The sequence below is a fragment of the Bubalus bubalis genome, chromosome 22 (genome assembly GCF_019923935.1).
Source record: "Bubalus bubalis isolate 160015118507 breed Murrah chromosome 22, NDDB_SH_1, whole genome shotgun sequence".
Lineage (NCBI taxonomy): Eukaryota > Metazoa > Chordata > Mammalia > Artiodactyla > Bovidae > Bubalus > Bubalus bubalis.
The window spans coordinates 11634276-11654545 of NC_059178.1; the positions used below are offsets into that span (position 1 = coordinate 11634276).

A 20270-nucleotide genomic window follows, 5' to 3' on the forward strand; every position below is an offset into this window, starting at 1 on the left:
CTTTCTTTATAGTCCAACTCTCACATCCATACATGACTACTGGAAAGACCACAGCCTTGACTAGATGGACCTTTGTTGGCAAAGTAATGTCTCTGCTTTTTAATATGCTGTCTAGGTTGTTCATAACTTTTCTTCCAAGGAGTAAGCATCTTTTAATTTCAAGGCTGCAATCACCATCTGCAGTGATTTTTGGAGCCCAAAAGAATAGTCAGTCACCCATGAAGTGATGGGACCGGATGCCATGATCTTAGTTTTCTCAAAGTTGAGCTTTAAGCCAACTTTTTCACTCTCCTCTTTCACTTTCATCAAGAGGCTCTTTAGTTCTTCTTCACTTTCTGCCTTAAGGGTGGTGTGTCACCTGCATACCTGAGGTTACTGATATTTCTCCCGGCAATCTTGATTCCAGCTTGCACTTCATCCAGCCCAGCGTTTCTCATGATGTACTCTTCATATAAGTTAAATAAGCAGGATGAAAGATAGGATAACTCATACTCTGGCTTTTATTTTTTTTTATACTCTGGCTTTTAAAGGCTGACTATTGCTTCTGCTCACACTTGATGGGCAGTCATATGGCCGTGCCAGTGCTTCTCAACCAGAGCAACTCTGTCCTTCCAGGAACATTTGGAAATGTCTAGACACATTTTTGATTGCCACAACTGGAATGGGGGAGGTGGGGGCAGTGGCGGTGGTGGAGGGCAGAGTACTACTGGGTATCTAGTGGGTCGAGACCAGGGCTACTGCTAAACATCATGCAATGCACAGTACAGCACCCCGTAAGAAAAATTTACCAAGCCCAAAATGTCAATAGGGCTGACAAACCCAGGACCAATGCTAATTTCAAGGTCGGGGAGGGAGATAGAAAGAAATACAATATTACCAGGCACCAGAAGAGCCTTGAGAATATTGATGAAATAGTACTACCACATGTGAATACGAATTTGCCAGGCTGAAGGAAAATCATTGGAAAAAGCAGAGGGACAGGAGTGTAGATGTTCCACCTTGAGCAGGTTTATGGTAGGAAGGGTAGGGGGAGGAGAAACAGCATTGGATCTGCATTAAAGAAAACCTTCGTGGCAGCAAGAAGATAGCTTTGCAAAGAGGAAAAGAAAACCAGTTAAGAGACAGTGATGAGTGGGCCTAGACTAGGGGCATGGGCAATGGAAACCAACAGGACACTTCTATGCAGAACAAACGAGAATTTTTTTAGTCAACTGCATACAAGGAGTGAAAAGAAGAAAACAGTCAAAAGATGGCCCATTTCCTAGATAGGTTTACTGAAAGATGAATAAAAGATTTAAAAGTGGTTAAGTAACAAAATCAGCTTTAAATATGCTATATTAACAGCCCATTAAAGACGTTAAGCCTATGTGAAAGTCTCTAACACACAGATATTAGATAGTCACTGTAATAGAACAACAATCCCATTGCAATGGGGTAATTAATGGGAAGCAGGAAGTCAGCAAATGGGACAGAGGTATGTTCTTACATCTACCTATTTTCTGTTTTGTCCCTAGCCTTGCTATTAAACATAAGGTGCCACCTGAAGTTGACCATAGATCCAGAAGCAACTCCATGAAGTATAAACCCACAATAATTAAAATACTCAGTAAAATTAAACAGGCTGAGTGCTGCCTGGAGAGGCTCTCATGGAGATTCATGAACTGTGATTAATGAATGTGCCATTTTTTAATTTCTCAGAAGTCTGTTTACTTTTGGATGATTACATTTGTAAAACAAACACAGAGGCATATTTTCTAGAAGTTATACATATCTTAGTCAAGGATCAAGTATGGGAATATTTGAGAAACTGCTTAAGTTTAACAAGAAAAAAAAAACAGCCTAGCCTGGTGAAGTATCATTAGAAAGAATTCTAAACAAGCCTGCACCAGGGGTGGGGCGGGAGAGGGCGCAAGCTTAATTCAATTACCTGAAGACCCAAGTTACCTGAAGCACAAGTTACAGCCTAGACTGAGCCTCATCAAAATGAGGGCAGCTGGAGGAAAACCTCCAAGAATACAAGGACTTATATGCACAGTATTAATTGGCTCAGAAGGTAAAGAATCTGCCTGCAATGCAGGAGACCCAGGTTCAATCCCTGCATCGGGAAGATCCCCTGGAAAAGGGCATGACAACCCACTCCATTCTTGCCTGGAAAATCCCATGGACAGAGGAACCTGGCAGGCTACAGTCCATGGGTCACAAAGTGTTGGACACAACTGAGTGACTAACCCTTTTCAATGATTATAAAGATTTAAGATAAGAATAATACAAAGAAACAAAAAGAACATTTTTGTGATAACTTTTAAGATGAACTACAAGGGACAAATTTTAAAATGTTTGCTGTTCACCCTCTGGGCTTAGGTTTAAATGTCATACTGGTGTACCAATTTCCTAAATAATTTAATAATTAATAATCTTATTGTAAAATTAAATTTTCTGAATGAATATATTAAAGGTTGCTAAAAGAAGTATCAATAAAGTCCTCTAGCTGACATGCTTTTTTGTCTGCCAGCATATATTTTCCTTTCTGTAACAGTACTCTGATTTCCCAAGGAGAATCTACCTGGGCAGGTAGGATAATCCCACTTGTGCCGAACCAGAGTCACCTCCATGACGTATCAGCTGTTTCAAAAAATGGGAGAGGACCCAAGTCAGGCTAACGACAGCTCTAGGACTTCTGCTGGAACTACAGACAGAAAAAAGAAGAAAAGGCCTTTCTTTGCTGGACCTGAACTTGAAGCTGGGAGTCGTCAGTCTGGAGCCTGCCTGCCTGCTAAGTCACTGCAGTCGTGTCAGACTCTTTGAAACCACAAGGACTGTAACCCACCAGGCTCCTCTGTCCTTGGGATTCTCCAGGCAAGAATACTGGAGTGGGTTTCCATTTCCTACTCCAGGGGATCTTCTTGATCCAGGGATCAAACCCACTTTTCTTATGTCTCCTGCACTGGCTGATGGATTCCTTACCACTAGCACCACCTGGGACCCTGCCTGAGACTTAAACTAACAGAAAGGGAAGCACAGCCAGAAGACAGAATCCTGAAGATACTGGCTCCTTGTGACCCCAGATCCAGCACTCTGAGCCCAGCTCTGCTTCAGACCAAATCAATGAATTCCCTTTTCACTTGACTGCAACATATTTCCCAAATTAACTGAACAAAAATTGACTTGAGGACCTACTGTATAGCACAGAAAACTATACTCATATATATAAGTGAAAAAGACCTGAAAAAACATATATGTATCTGAATTACTGCATTGTCCACTTGAAACTAACACGATATTGTAAATCAACTCTATGCTTCAATTTTTTTTTTAAACTGAGTTAATAACATTCTCAGAGATAAGAGTAATATAATACAAACCACATATATCAACAATAATAACCAATAATTTTGTCAGTAACATAGATAACGAGTTACTTTAAAATAGCAGTTGCCAAACTGGTCTCCAGTCCACTTACTTACATGCTTAATTATTGAGAATTCCAAACAACCTTTGTTTACATGGGTTACACCTATTAATATTTACCATATCACAAATTAAAAATGTTTACTCTATCCAATTAACTTAATAAACCCATTACATATTAATATAAATGTTATGAAAAATAAGTATTTTCTTTAAAAAGTCAATATTCAGAATGACATCATTTTTGTTTTGGCAAATTTCTTTAATGTCTAGCTTAAGAGAAGACAGCTGGATTCTCATAAGTGCTGCTGCATTCAATGTATTGTGATGTTTAATGTTTATGAAGAAAATACACCTCACACAGATAAATAACTAGAAAAGATAGGAATATTTTAATGGCCCTTTTATATAATGATGGCTGTTCATCTTTTATGCAACGCAAAATGCAACAAATGGCAATTCCTAAAAGTTAGTTGCAATGTGGAATCTGAAACTGTATCAGTGAATTTCTTGGCTCTGTTACACAAAAATCCACTGGTCCATATTACCCTTTGAATGGCTCTCCTACCCACACATGATTTGTAACATCATGCATTGGTCATCCAGAAAAATACTGGTTCAATGAGTTATACAGACCTTCCCAGGGTTGACACATTTCTTATAGAATATATTTTTTAAAAATCACATTCCTAAATATCATCACCAATCTCATCAGAAAAATCTTTTAAGTATGGGGAAGCTGGCAAGCCCACGGTGACAGGTACATGTTTTCCAGAAATCTAATTTTCACTTAAAAGACTAGATTCTTATCACTGGTAGCAACCAGTTATTATCCTTGAATGGCAGGCTCATTTCACTCACTTTCAAGGAAAATGCCTGCCAAATATCCAAGTCTAAGTACTGACAGTTTATTATTTTTTTAAGTAAAAATAAAAGTGGTGTTCCATTTAAAAAGTGGCGAGCGGTTTTCCTAGAGATGAACTTTGTACATAGATGTGCAGAAAAACTTTATGCACACCTCAATTTTTTAAATATTTATTTACTTATTGATGTTGTTTAGTGGCTAAGTTATGTCCGACTGTTTGCGACCCCATGGACTGTAGCCCCACCAGGCTCCTGTGTCCATGGGATTTCTCCAAAAAGAATACTGGAGTGGGTTGCCATTTCCTTCTCCTGGGGATCTTGCCCACCCAGGGATCGAATTCTATAGTCTCCTACATTGGAAGGCGGATTCTTTATCACTGACCAGGGAAGCCCAATTTATTAACTTATTTAACATTTATGTGGCTGTGTTGGGTCTTAGTTGCGTCATGCAGGATCTGCTGCGGCGAACAGACTCGTGGCGCGTGGGCTCAGCAGCCACAGCAGGTGGGTTTTACTTGCTCTGTGCACAGCATGCGGCACGGTGGATTTTAGTTTCCTCTCCAGGGAATCAAACCGGTGTCCCCTGCAGTGCAAGGCAGATTTTTAACCACCGGACCACCAGGGAAGTCTCCACACATTTATTTAATCATACTGAAAAGACATGCACTCCAGGGTAGAGATTTTAAAAATTAAAACATTTTACTGCTTTACCAAGGAAATTTTTAACTGAAATTGGCATTTTTTTTTTCAAATGCTTATCATGTGTTTGGTACCACTGCCTTGATTCAAACTAAGGTGCCAGAAGTTTACCCACAACTGCTTCCTCATTATCAGTGCAAATGCCAACACAGCAACAGTGCACATAATGTCTGTTTTATTTTAAGAATGATTTTGGTTTCATGAACCCCTAGAAGGGACATGGAGATCCCCGGGAGTCTGTCAATCACACTTTGGAAAACACTGTTTTAAAAGACTGTGAAGTAGGGTGGATTTTAATAACTGGAAACTGAAAAATACATTTCATAAAACCTCATAATTGAAGACTATCAAGTCATCAAGCTTATTCTTTCAAACAGGGGCTATATCAGAATTCCCCCGCAGGTCACACCAGCCCTACTAAATCTATACTGAGTGGGGCCCTAACTTTAAAAGCACCCAGAGTCTGAGGTGCTATCAATTTCACAAAGCACTGATGTAGTCTGTACTAGTCTACATGCTTCACTTTACAAATTACCAGAAAGACAGTGGAACAAACTGCAATGTCATGGATATATGAAACTAGTAAAAAGACTAATTACATAGAAATTGTGCCATTTTTCTTATTATTAGCCAGCTGCTTGATTTCAACATCTGTACACATAAAATTCTTCCTTCATCTAGTTTTAGTAGACCTGTATGACATAGATGCACTGAGTGTTACTTTAAACAATAATTCCTCTTTATCTCATCACATTAAGCACTACTTTCAGTTGTCCTCTCATCAGATGATTCAATTATTACAATGACTGGCCACCTACTGATATCAGATGCTCCAGAATTCACTAGTGAATACCACAGATAAATAACCTTAACCCAGTCTTACACTGAGAAATACATTTTGAAAAATGTAAAAGATCTGAATTACACACATTCATCTACATTAAGATTTAAAAAAATTATACCTTACTCATACCAAAGACAAATATTCAGTAGAAGTCCTTTTTTTTTAAAACATCATAAAGAAGATTGGGGTTTGATGAATTTTAAGTAAATTACTCCAGTGCATCAAGGACTGCAAAATAAAGCTTATACTGCATCAAAACAGATGAAGCAATGAAGATAAGCATACTAACATATCCAAACACTTTAAAATCAAGAGGTTCTTTTATTTTTTTTTTAAACAATATAGATTCCCATGCCTCCTCCACTCCATTCTCATCCTGAATCCGTGTGTTTGGGGGATGGGACATACAGAAGGGACAGAGAATATTCTGTTTTATTTTTTTAAAATAGCTCGTCCAGATGCAACTACTGGTAAACCAGCACTTGTGAACTACTTCAGGTAATGTAAATGGAGAACTGATCATGCTCTCCTGGATGATCTCTAAAAAACTGCTAATGGGGCTTCCCTGATGGCCCAGTGGTTAAATAAGAATCTGCCTTGCAATGCAGGGAACACTGTTTGACCCCTGATCCAGGAAGATCCCACAAGCTGCAGGGCAACTAAGCCCATGTGCCACTGCTACCAAAGCCCAGGCCTAGAGCCTGAGCTCAGCCACAAGAGGAGCCCCGGCCACGAGAAGCCCTTGCGCTACAACCAGAGAAGGCCTGGGCCCCGCAACAAAGACCCAGCGCAGCCAAAACTAAATAATTCATTTTTTTAAAAGAAGAACTCACTAGTTGGGCTTGTTGAACAACCGTCTCATAGTGTGTAAGTTAACCTCTGACAGTAAAATCTAAATCAATGCAACTCCCTTCTCAGGAACCAATGAAGTGACCAGTTAATTGTTGCCTACAAAATGCAATGGTTTCCAAGCAGATCAACCCCCTATGAAGACCAAATTCCCACTGGGAGTTTAGATGCAAAGTTCAGCACCTAACCCAAGTCATTAGTCTTTAAAAGGAACCCAAGTAAGCATTTTAGAATATGTTAAAACATCAACTTCCTATTTAGGATAGCAATGATAAACCAACTTCTCAGCAGGGGAAATACAGTTTCCTAAAACTTGCTACCAGACAACTCAAATGAATTGAAAAATGAAGAAAGGTTCAAACAGGAGACAGAGGGACAGACTTGGAAGCAAAAGAAATATGGCAATACCTTCAAGGAACCATGTGAATGTGTATATCACTGTATTAAAGAATGTAAAGCTGACACAGTGAAACAGTTAAAAATTTTAAAAAAGAAGTCAGAGGACCCTATAGCTCAACCATTTTGGAACTCTGATCTGGCTGCACCCCAAACCAACTGAGTCACAATTTCTGGAAGTGCGATCCAGCCATCAGTATTTTGCAAAACTCCCCAAGAGACATCAAAACACAACCAAGGTTGAGAATCACTGTCTTAAACCTTAAGAGTAAAAAACAACAACAACAACAACAAGATGAACGCCACACAGTAACAAGTTTTCCAAAATGCAAACAATTCTCATTTAAAATGTAAATAATGAAGTATACACTTTAAATTTAAAGGTCTTTAGAATTATCACCAACTTTAAATTAAGATGTAAAAACAGACTCTTTACAGTATGTAGTAGCTATCTGACCCATGATATAATTCACAGTAGTAAATAATCAAAACTTAAGTTTTAAGATTCTAATGATCTACCATCTCAGTTCTATATAGGTAAGTGCTACCCTAGTTTTTTATCCACTCTCACGGTTAAAACAAATTTTCCTGGATGCCAAGTACACCATGTAATAGTGTCAAGGTGACACAACCTAAAATACTTTGTTCCTGAGAAGCTGGAATTTAGCCACATTTCCTATCACCAAAATTACACATTTTAGGATGAGGGGGAAAAAAATCCAAAAACTCTAAATATGACTCATTACTAAGCATATGTTTTGGCATATTATCTGTGCTAACAGTACTGAAAGTTGCTCAAATGAATAATATCTAGACATATTTGTCAACTGCTTGAACTTTTCTTTTCTTTTTTGATGTTTTTTTAATTTCTTTTTTTAAAACAATTAAATCTTCATCAACTGTGGAGCAAAAAATCCAAAATTTAATAATTTAACAAAATGGCATTAAATTCTGGGTTAGGTTTATCTAACTCCTTTAACTTTGGTGTAGAAAACAATGAAATCAATTGAAACCATTTCCATCAGATTAGTTTTACACATAATAGTCACTTTTAATCATCACTAAAGCAAAACAAAAATTTCTGCCTAACTACACAATCTTGTAGGGTACAAAAATAAAGGAAATCCAAACATGTACAAAGAGCACTAAAATGACTAACATGTTCACTGAATGAAAAAAACTGGGGGAAAAAAAAAGAAAGAAGCATAAGCTAGAGAGGGACACAATAGAACTAAGTTTACACATAAGAAAAATAATGTATGTTCTCACCAAAATGGACAAAATTTTAGATGAGACTAAATATGCATTTTACATATAATGAGGCAGATCCTGTAGGGTTAACTGCCCTAGTAGAGGCTTCAGCAATTCACGGCTCAATTAGAACAGTGTCTAATGATGTTACTATACCACCAGCTCAATCAGAAAAAAAAACAACTTCCAAGCCAGAGAGCTGGAGTGTGACTGGACAGCATAAATTAGTTTAACACTTGGGCAAGGGGTGGGGGGTGGAGGGGAGGATCTGAAGGGGAATGCAGAAAAATAAATTAACACACAAATAATGAAACAGCTCAACTAAAATGTAGCTTAAGAAAGTGAAGCACAGGTTTTTATAAGCAAGTAAGACTTGCTGCTTCCCAGTATAAGCAAAATTGCTTCGAACAGCAAAGCCATCGAAAAAGGTCAATGATGCATATAAAACTTATTTCAAAAAACTTCACAGTGACTTTCTCAGCACAGGTTTTCATTACATCTGAAACCGTCTTGCAGTTTTTTCTAAGCTTAAGATATACAACTAAGGAACTTAACTAAACAAAGAAGTTTCTACACAGGCATTTAATTAAAAAATTAAGATGCAATTTTATCTCTTTAAAGCAAGTTCCCCCCAAAACCTGGAAAGCAAAGAAAAAGCCACTTCTATTAACAGACTCACAAAATGTTATTATCAATTTTCTCTAGAAAGGGTTTTAGTTTTAACTCCAACAACTTAAACCTACATAATTCATCACCACCCTTAGACCTAAACAGACTCCAAATTTTAAACACCTGGCCTACCTTTATTATATTTGTACTGTAACAAACCCAAAGTAAAACCATAACATTAAGGAAGAAACATTAATTTAAAAAATCATACTTTAAGATGATAATGGTATCAATCATTTACAACTTGAAATGTCAAATACTACTCATATCCGAGCTTTCCAAAAGAGAAAATAAATCCTTTAGCAGAAAAAGAAAAGCTGCACACTAGCACTCCCCAAGCTGAAATAAATTTGGTCTAAGTACAACACAGCAAAGACAACGTATGAAAACTGCAATAAAAATCACTGAAATGCAATTGACTAAATCTAGTAAAGTTCGTAAACGTCTTTATTTCTGTATTTTCTATTAGGACTAAATAGTTTCTACCAGGAAAAAAAGTACTGAACCTTCTTTTTAAGCACTCTGAAACTGAAAGGATGCTAAGTCTTGCAAAAGTCAAAGGCTGTTAAAATCAGCCAAGACAACGTGCTTTTAGAAAGTCAATTCAGACTAATTAAAATGACTCCCCATTATATTTACTATTCCTAAATAAACTAGCAGTTTCACCTTTAAACTACAGCCCCAAAACTAAAGGCATCAAGAAACTAAATTCAAAATAAACTATTTGGAAACAGGCACATATACTTATTTTCAAAATTTTTACTACGGTTTTCAAGGGGGAAATATTAATAATCATCCATTTTCAGTAGTTTTTTTTTTTTTTAAACCTCTCTATATTGCACCCCCCCCCCCCCCTCAAAATCTTTCAAGTTAACGAAACACACCCACTTCTTCGAAAATCTCAAACTCAGCTTGAGAAATCATAAGAACAGTTTGGGGCTTGAGATGGAGCCACCGCCCTACACAGCCTACACCGATTTCGCGCTAGGTACTTGCAGTCGGAGCAATAAAATAAGTTGGCTCTTATTTTTCATTACGAGTGCGGGGCGGGGGGGTGGAAGCGGGCTGGTCAGTTAGGTGCTAATACTGTTTCCTGCACGCCGCCATCACCCACGGTACTCAAAAAAGTAAAGTCAACAAACCAAAGCCAGAAACACGAACTGGAGTGACACAACCAGGAAGAGAAAATAAGGGACAAAGAGAAAAAAAAACAACTGCTCGAGAAAAGAAATGAAGAAGAGACCATTCACAACTTTCATTCAGACCGAAGGCAGCCCACTCCCGCCGGGGCCAACACGCTCCGCCGTGAGGGACGGGGGAACTACCTCAGAACAACAAAGAGCGGCGACGGCCGCGGCAGCACGCCCAGCGCGGGCTCCACTCGGTTCCGCCGCGGACCCCGCGGGCAGCTCGGGGCCGCAGGACCGACTACAGAGCCCGAGAGATGCGAGGCGCCGCGGCCCGGCTCGGCCCGGCCCGGCCCGTCAGGCGGCCGCGCCGGCTCTCCGGGCCGGGCCCGCCGGCTTCCCGCGCGCGCTCCCCGCCGCCGCCGGGAGCCCGCCCCGGGGCGGGGAAGCCGCGGGCGGGGGCGCGCGGGCCCAGCCCGGGAGAAGGGGAGGGGGACATGGCGCGTTACCTGGGCCCGGGCGACGGCGAGGGGCTTCCGCTCTCCCGCCGCGGCTCGTCCCTCCGCCCGGCGGGCCCCGGCGCGCTCCTCGCCCCGCGCCCCGAGGCGTCCGGGCCAGGCCGCCCGCTCCTCGGCGCCGCGCCGCTGCCCGCGCGGGCCGGGCCGCCTCCGAGCTCCCGGGCCGCCCCGCGGCAGGGCCGGGGCAGGGGGATTGCCCCTCTCTCGGGGCGCCCGGCTCCCCTCACCCGCTCCCGCCCCTTTGGGCGGCCGCGGAGCCGAGGGGAGGGCGGGAAGGGAGCCTCCGGAGGACAGCGGGCGCGTACGAACGCGGGCTCCGCCACTCGAGCCGCTCCGTTACCGCGGCGGTGGCGGCGGCGACGACGACCAGGGCCGTGTTGTTGCTGCCAACTTGTCGGGAGGACACTGAGCATGCGCGCGGGGAGACCACATCCGGGTAATTTCAGGGTTTGGCCCTCTTCTCCCCCCTCCCCGCCTCCCCGCGCTGCTTTCCTTTCTCTTCGCTGCCCCCGCCCCGCACCCTCCGCCGGAGTGACGGGAGGGTCGCTCTGCGCAGGCGCCCGCGGGCCAGTGCCGGCGGCCGGGAGCTCCGAATCCTGGCCTGGTCCCGGACCCCGGCGGGGTGCGCTGCCCGCAGAGATCGCGGGAACTGCTGCTTCCTGGGCGTCCCTTTGCCACAAAGTACCCAAACAGCGCCGGAGAGCTCGGCGTGTTAGTGGGTTTCTAGTAAGTTTATAAACAACGATCAGGAGGGCCTCGGGTTTTTTTGTGTGTTTTTTTATTTGAGGACGTGCGTGGCCGCAAAAAAATGAGACTTTTTAACAGCTTGCTTTGGGGAGAACGTAGCTGTAGCGGGTTATTTGGGAAAGAAACTGGAGTGACCGTACCTTCCCTCTCCGCCATTCCTGGGTCCCTGGATCCAGAGGTGTTTAAACTCACGAGATGCCTTCTTCGGTTGAGCAGGACAGATCATGGAACCACAGATTTGAGAGCCTGAACAGGTATTGTAGTTCCTGAATGGTTCCTGTTGGAAGAGGTTTAGGCGGAACCTCGGAGTTGGATGGGACTTTCGGGTCCTTCAGCACACCTGTTAAGTAGGTTACCTGCTGGGTAAAGGAAAGGTGTAAACTCCACTTTTGACCTTATACTTGTGCTTTTTGAAAAGTTTACAAGATGAATGCATTTACTCGATGTTTTTAAAGTTTCAGAAAACACATACTATTTACATATTTTTTTTTCTCACCAACCAGGAAATATTTCTGTTGGGGGTCCCACCAAGATTACTATCGGAAGGGAAGTCTTGTCGCTCAGAATCTGTCTTCTCCCCCAACCACGTTTTACTCCCAGGCCCCTAACCCCATCCTGTGCTCTTTCCTTTTCTGTCCAACAGCCTCTAAAACTGTCATCTTCAAACTGGTGTTCCCTGGGCTTTATGAAGGCTTTCCAAGACTAGTTTTAAGGTGTTCATTTCCAGATGCCTCACTAGCGTGTGTTCTGTGGTCTAAAACTGCTCAGCTTGGGACTTCCCTGGCCATCCAGTGGTTAAGCCTCCAGGACACAGGTTCAATTCCTGGTGAGGGAACTAAGATCCTGCATGCGACCAGAGATTTTTTTATTATTATTAATTGCTCAGCTTAAGAAAGCACCTGAAGACACAGCATCCCCTTTCAAAACTGTTCAACTCCCACCATACAAACCCAAGTAAAAACTCACCCATTACTCAGACGCATAGATGCAAGATGTAGAAAACCTCTAGGACAATTCAGAGGAACGTTCAGAAATTTGTGTCCTGCTGAAAATGACTCAGAACAAATGGGTTATAAGTTGTACAAGTCAGGTGGCTTCCAATTCTTTGCTATCAACAACATTGAAGGAAACTTTACGTGACTTGATAACAGATCACCATGTGATTCTTGGGCAGTATACTTGGAAGAACTTAGAGAATTGAGTAATATTGCTAAATCTAAACTTCTTCCATTCCTATCTCTAGTAGTTATCTATACACATGCATCTTGTCACCTTTGCCATACTCTATTGGAAGCAAATCACCAGTCCCACCCCCATCCAAGGGAAGGAGACCACACGGGGCATGTATTCCTGGAGGCCAGATCCTGTGGGGCCACATTAGAGTCTGTCTGTTCACTCATGCAAGGGACAGTTCCTATAAGCTCAACCTCCCCAGAATTTCTTCGGATTCCTTTCAGGTCCTGGTTTAAGGAAAACCTGACTTCCCTGGGGCACCGTTTCCCCTTCCCCCCTCAAGTAGTAGGTCCTGTTTTTTCACCCCTGAGCCTCCTAGACTTGGCCTTGGAGGTGAGGTAAGCATCCTGCTTGCACTGGCACAGTGTTTCGAGACCATCCTCTCTCCTCCCGATTCACCTGCAGCTTTAAGTCTTGTCATCCAGTGTCCCTCATCCTTGCTCACATTCCCCCTCATTTTTTCATCATTTGCTCTCATCAGGCCCTCCAACACCATTTCAGTCCTAATCTCAGCCAGTTATCCTATAGCATGTATACTCCGATGATCATCCGCCTTCCCTAAACTCTCAGTTCCTTGGCCTCTCCTCCGAGGATCTAGTCCTACCCTCACTGTGCCTCTCGTTCCCTTGGCATAATCACGGGAGCCTCATCAAACTTGGCAACTTTCTTCATCATCACAATTTCAAACACCTCACTCTGAACACTACCTCCCGTTTCCATATTTCCCTGTAGTACTCTAACCCCAACAGTTCTGCAACCCACTTACCACTCTTTCCCATCCTTAAAAGTGAGTCGCTCAGTCACTCGCTCACTCTTTGAGACCCCATGGACTATACAGTCCATGGAATTCTCCAGGCCAGAATAGTGGAGTGGGTAGCCATTCCCTTCTCCAGGGGGTCTTCCCAACCCAGGGATCGAACCCAGGTGTCCCGCATTGCAGGCAGACTCTTTATCAGCTGAGCCAGTCCCGTCCTTGCCCAACTTAAATCCTGGCCAGTCATCCCACAGTCGCTCTCTTGCACACACTCTCAACCCTCTCCCCTCTTCCTGCCTCATCGTGCTTACTGGGCAAAACCACAGCCCTGATTCAAGCCCACTCTCCATCTGTTTCATGTCGGCCCTGTGCATCTGAATGTGGCTAAAGAACACAGTCACTAACCGGCTTCACTTTGATTTCATCACCGTGAACTGCACGTGGGCCTTTAGTGCTTGCTGCCCGGGAATCCTCCTTCCCTCCTCTGTTCTTCTAGATGTCAGACCTTCTCTGTCCTCCAACCTGTACCCTCTTCCCTCCCATCCTCACTGATTCACGACCTTGCTTCCTACTCCACTGAGAACGTTGAACCAATGACACAAAAACTTCCACAGAATCTATCTCATCTACCCATAAACCTCATGCTAGCCTCTGTAACCTCTTCTCCGCCCTCCCTTCCATTACACAGGTGAATTTTCCATGCTCCGAACTAAAGCTAGTGCCCTCGCTAAAGGCAGGAGACCCCAATATTTGTCTTGTTTGATCAAGATTATCACCATGACTCCACCAATTGTCCCCCCTCCTCTTTTATCAGTGTTTCCCTCTCTACTGGCTGATTCCCATAAGCTTATAAACAGCTCTTATCTCTCCGGTCCTACAAAATCTTCTATTTGATTCACTTCCACTAGCAATAACCTTCCCATTTTTCTGCTTCCTTTAAAACAAAACTCCTAAGAGTTTCCTGTGCTGTCTCTTGTTCTTCTCCCACTCTAGAGCAACATAACATATACCGTATGGTACAATTAATATAAATTAATATAAAGATCAAAAGCATGCCAAATATAATGTTATGACTGTACACATATGTAATAGACTCATATCAACACACATGAGATTACATACGTGTGTATTTTATGTTTTGAGCCAAGAGGGTCTCCCACACACTCTTAAACCCCCTCCATTCATGCTTTCATCCTTATCACTGTTCTTACTGAGGTCAACAGTGAACTTCACATTGCCTAAGTCCAATGACCTATTCTCAATTATCATCTTAAATTGACCTGTCTGTAACAGCTGACACAGCTAACCACTTGATTCACCTTAAAAAAAAAAAAAAAAAAAAACCTGCCCCCTCTTGCTTCTCCTCATCACTTCATCAGATCCTTCATTCCCTGACTTCTTTCTTTTTTGTTGATTCTGTCTCTTCTCCCAGACCTCGTAATGGCCCAGGGCTCATTCCTTGGATTTCTTCTGTTGTCTTTATCTACTCACATTTCACTAGTGATCTAATCAGGTCTCCTGACTTGCAGTACCCTGTAAGATATATGATATCATCATATAGGATGACAACTCCCAAATTTATACCTTTATCTCCAACTCCTCATCTGAACTCCAGATGATGATACCAGCAGCCTGCTACAGGTCTTCTCCCTCAGATCTCTTCAGCCCAACAACTTCCCTATCTCTGCTGATGACACGTCCATCCTTGAAGTTGCTTAGACCAAAGGCCCTGGAGTCGTGCTAGACTTCCCTCTTTCTTATCCATCCCATGTCCAGTCCAGAGCCAAAGTATCCCTTAGCACCTCCACTGGCCCCTGGTCCGTTCCACCATCACCTAATGCTATAGTTAGTCTTCTCAAAGCTCTCTCTGCTTTCATGCTTGCCCCTTAGAGTCTATTCTCAGCATAACAGCCAGAGTGATCCTCCTAAAATATACGTCTGCTTAAATCCCTCCTGTGGCTCCTCATTTTGTTCAGCCTAAAAGTCTATATCCTGTACCACGGCCACGCTTCTGATCCTCACCTCTCTGATCTCATCTTCTGTTCCTCCTCTCCTGGATGACTCTGCTGTGGCCTTACTGACCTCCTGCCTGACCTCAGAAGACACCAGCCAAGCTCTCAAGGTAGGACTTTGCATTACCTGTTCCCTCTTCTTGCCACCCACTTCCCCAGGTATCTGCACTGCTAACTCCCTCACCTACTTTAGTCAAATGCCATCTTCTCCCTGAGGCCCACCCTGACCTTTTTAAAATCACAACCTATTCTGAACCCTCACCCTAAACCCCAGGTCCCCCTTCCCCTGCTCAGTCCTCCCATAGCTCTTATCTTCTAACAGACTGTACTGTCTACTTATGTGTTACGTGTACTGCTTATTGTCTATCATTTCCCCTGGAATGTAGGCTCCACAAGAGCAGAGATTTGTCTGTAGTGTTTACTAGTTTATCCCAAGTGCCTAGAGTTCCTATTGCCATGTAGGAGGCGCTCAATAAAAATTTGTTGAATGAATGAACAAACTGTTTCATGCTTCTATCCTTACAAGTGTAAACTAGAAATAGAGTTGACTCTGAACCCTATTTTATTCCAGCAAAAATATTTTACACTTTAACAGTTGTTTTTTTTTTAATTGGAGGATAATTGCTTTACAAAATTGGGTTCCTTTCTGCTGTGATTTTAACAGTTGATCAAAATTCATGATATGTAATTTAGATAAATTAGATATTCAAAATTGAACCAAAAATAACAAAATTGTATTGGTAATATGATCAAGATAAATGTTTTAAACTTAGGGACTCAGAGCTTTTTTCAATTTTTTATAAGGAAATACAATAGGCTGATCAATAAAAGACTTTGCAGCCTAAAATATCACATTAAAACGTTCAGGGGCAAGTGGAATAGAAATACAAGATAAGGAGAAAAAGAATTGTGTTAAATTTCTCTTAAAGAATTGCTTGTTCATGTTTTTTTAAATGGACGCTAGATGCATCATGGTATTTAGAGTCCTTTGGATACATTTAAAGAATGATGTAACAAGCTTATTTTTAATGGCAATACCTATAATATGCCAGAAATTATTTAAACTTAAGATGAAACATTTTACATATGACCTTTAAAAATACAAGAAGAAACATAATTTGTCAAATTTCTTTTGGGAGGTAAGTAAGAAATTTTGAAGACCACAGCCGCAGAGGAGCTAAGCTGCCACCTTTCCTGAAACCTCCCTGAATGAAACGTCTCATTTCCCAGATCCATCCTGTCCTGGGCAGACAAAGGCTTGAAAGCTTTCTTCCTCTTTTGTCTTTTTTGATGGCTCCACCTCCTGTGAAATGGAACTTCCCCAAAGACCCTGATGGTGGGAAAGATTGAAGGCAGGAGGAGAAGGGGGCAACAGAGGACAAGATGGTTGGTTGGCATCACCGACTCAACGGACAGGAGTTTGAGCAAACTCCGGGAGATGGTGAAGGACAGGGAACCCTGGCATACTGCAGTCCACGGGGTACCAAAGAGTCAGACACAACTTAACATCTGAACAACGACAGGGTAAGGAGAATCCAGAGCTTTAACTTTTTCATCCCAGAAGTGGAGACAGAGAGCTCTCACCTCTTGCACTGCCCACCTAGGAAGGAATAGGATAATACAGTATTCCTCTGGAAATGGCCTAGCAGTTAACAGCTCACAGCTCCAGGCAAGAGTTAGTACATAGAGATTTTAGAGTTAACCCAGCGTTTTGTTTTATTTTTACAGTTATCCAAGTTGCTTTTGCAAAATCACTTGACTTTGATTAACCTAAATACTATAAGTGATTCCCACATTCCTAAAAGCACTATAGTAAACCCTGTCATCTCCTTTGACTTAAAGTATGACTGACGTGCATTTGACTTTTCAAGTGATTTGTTCTTTTAGCTTTGTTTTGTTTAGTCCCTAAGTCAAGTCTGACTCTTTTGTGACCCCTGGGCTGCAGCCCACCAGGCTCCTCTATCCTTGGGGATTTTCCAGGTAAGAATATTGGAGTGGGTTGCCATTTCCTTCTTTGGGGTCTCTTCCCAGCCCAGGGATCGAACCTGTGTCTCCTGCATTGCAGGCAAATTCTTTATACTGAGCCACCAGGGAAGCCCTCTTTTAGCTTTCTAGGTGGCCAAAGCCAGGTTCAATGAGGAAGAGAGTAGACGGATGGAGCCAAGGCTCCATTCCCTTCCTTCCTCTGTCCCTCCCTCTCTCTTTTTTCTTTCCTTAGTAAATGCCTGTAAGAGCCAGATCCATCAAGGGCCACAAGAGCAGCTGTGAACAGAAGCTGACAGAATCCCAGAGTGGAGCATGGGGATGGGGTGGGGAGGGGAATGTGAATGGAGTGTGAATCCATAGTCTCTGTTCAAAAGATTAAATTGAAACTTGAAATTCAGAGTGACTAGAATGTATCTTCTTCTTTGTCTCCTTTAAGACTCAGTGATCCTCTAGGATCCCTGGTGTTTATCTGGGTTGGGCACCCTTTGTTTCTGCTCCTAGACTGGACTGTGAGTTCCCTGAGGACAGAGGTTGTCTTTTCTGGCCCTCTGCAGAACGTCTAACGCTGGGCCATTCATGGAATGTTCGAATGTTTGTTGAGTGAATGCGCAGAGGGGAGAGGTGGGAGCTAAGACTGGGAAGATAGGTTTGGAGCCAGGCTATGAAGGAAGACACGCTCATGAGTTGAACTCCAGAGGAAGACGGATACATTTGGGTTTTGTTTACAGTTTTATTGAGGCATAATCTGCATTAGACTATAATCTACATTAACTTTTTTTAAGTAGAGAATGAATTTAGGTAAATGTATACATCGTGCAATTACCACAATGACCCAGTTTTAGAACACTCCCATCACTCCAGAATGTTCCCTTCTACCCCTCTGCAGTCAGTCCTCACCTCCATACTCCAGACCGCAGGTAACCACTGACATGCCTCCTGTTGCTAAGGTTTTGGTTTTTCTAGAATTTCACATAAATAAAATCTTACAGTATGCGGTTTTTGTAACTGGGTTCTTTCACTCAGCATGTTGTTTTTGAGATCCAAAATATTATTGTGTGTATCAGTACCTAGTTCCTTTTTATTGTTTTGTAGTAGTATATTGTGCTGTCATTGTTTAGTTGCTAAGTTGTGTCCTACTGTTTTGCAACCCCATGGACTATAGCTCGCCAGGCTCCTTTGTCCATGGGATTCTCCAGGCAAGAATACTGGAGTGGGTTGCCATTGCCTTCTCCAGGGGATCTTCCCAACCCAGGGATTGAGCTTACATCAGCGGATTCTTCAAAATGTTAATAATCGGTGAATAGGGATAAAGGCTATATGGAAGTCCTTTGTACTATTCTTGCAAGTTTTCTGTAAGATTAAAAATTTTTAAGCCACTTGCCCATGTGATAAAGTTCCTTCAGCAGTACCACTGGGATTTGAACCCTCTGTAGCCTCCAGCCCTCCACACACTGCTTTGTGGAGCTACCCAGTGACCCTAATAGCTGTTTGCTGAAGCCAGGGCCCAGCAGGGCCTCCTGACCTGATGCCTCAGGAAGGAGGGGGCCCAGGTGCCTTGGAGCAGTGTTTCTCCAACTTTGAACGCGCACAAATCACTCGGAGGTCTTGTTACAATGCAGACTCTCCTTCAGTGGATCCAAGGTGGAGATGGAGTGTCTGTGCTTCTAACAAGTTTCCAGATGAGGCAGATACTGCTGGTCCCTGGATCAGAGTTCCAAAGGTGAGGCCCAGAACTCTAGGGCCTAAAATGCAAAATTTATGGGGGAGGGGAGGAATAGAAAGGAACGTTTAGGAGATTGTCCACGGTTGTGATTCTATGTACTTTAAATGCTCTTCAACCAAAAGCTTTCATTTTTCAAACATTCTGTCATTCAATAAAGACACAGAGTGAGCCTACTAGGGCGCCATACTTTAGAGTAAGGAACTGAATGATGATTAACATTAACTGAAAGAGTTATAATTTATCCAGTCTTTCCTTGTCCTAGGAGAGTCCAAATCAGCCTTAAATCTAGACAGCTTTTAGCCCAACAAGTGAACTTGTCATCCAACAGTCTCACTTCGCCTCAAAGGCACAAGAGAGAACTTTGCAGGCAGGGAGCCCTGTAAATGATGATTTCATCAAAAGCAAAAACAAAACATTTAAAAAACATTTGGCATTTGTGCTGTGGCGTCATTTTAGTGACGTAAGAATTTTATAATGAGTGTTTGTACAAAGGAATTTTAGCTTTCAGCCCTGAGGGGGAAGGTATCTTACCTTAACATCGCCAACATCTTTTATTATTTTTAAAACATTTTTATTGGGAGACAACCTTGAGGGAAACAACTGACCTTACCTAGGACCAAAATTATAGTTACTACCTTTTTAGAGGTTTGAGGATAATCAAGTGTCACCTTTTAGGGAAGAGGCATTTGAAGAAGGATCTTCCCTAGTGGCTCAGTGGTAAAGAATCCGCCTGCCAATTCAGGAGCCATAATGCGGGTTCGATCCCTGGGTCACGAAGATCCTCTGGAGGAGGAAATGGCAACCCATTCCAGTATTCTTGCCTGGGAAATCCCATGGACAGAGGAGTCTGGCGGGCTACAGTCCGTGGGGTCGCAAAGTGTCGGACTCAACTTAGCGACTAAACAACAATTTGAAGAAGAAGGATGCTGTGAGCATTTGAGCAGCATACACCTCACATCTACCTTTCAGGAAGGAACCCTGAAAAGGATAAGGATACCTGGTTCCAAGACTCAGCCTTTCAGTCCCCTTCTTCCAAGAAAACCTTTGGCCAGGGACCTCCCTGGTGGTCCAGTGTTTGGGAATCCGCCTGACAATGCAGGGGATACAGGTTCGATCCCTGGTCCAGGAAGATTCTGCTTGCTGTGGGGCAACTGAGCCTATGCACACAACTGCTCTAGAGCCCGCTGCAC

General features: G+C 42.7%; 1 protein-coding gene across 2 annotated transcripts in view; it reads right to left on the reverse strand.

Annotated features, from left to right (window-relative positions):
• SMAD4 (SMAD family member 4) overlaps window positions 1-11036 on the reverse strand; it is a 52711-nt gene extending 41675 nt beyond the window's left edge. For both annotated transcript variants that reach the window (XM_025273100.3, XR_003105858.3), the window contains exon 1: window positions 10617-11036. The gene's annotated coding sequence lies outside the window, so the exon portion shown is untranslated. The remainder of the gene's footprint in view (window positions 1-10616) is intronic.
• Window positions 11037-20270: the final 9234 nt, after the last annotated feature.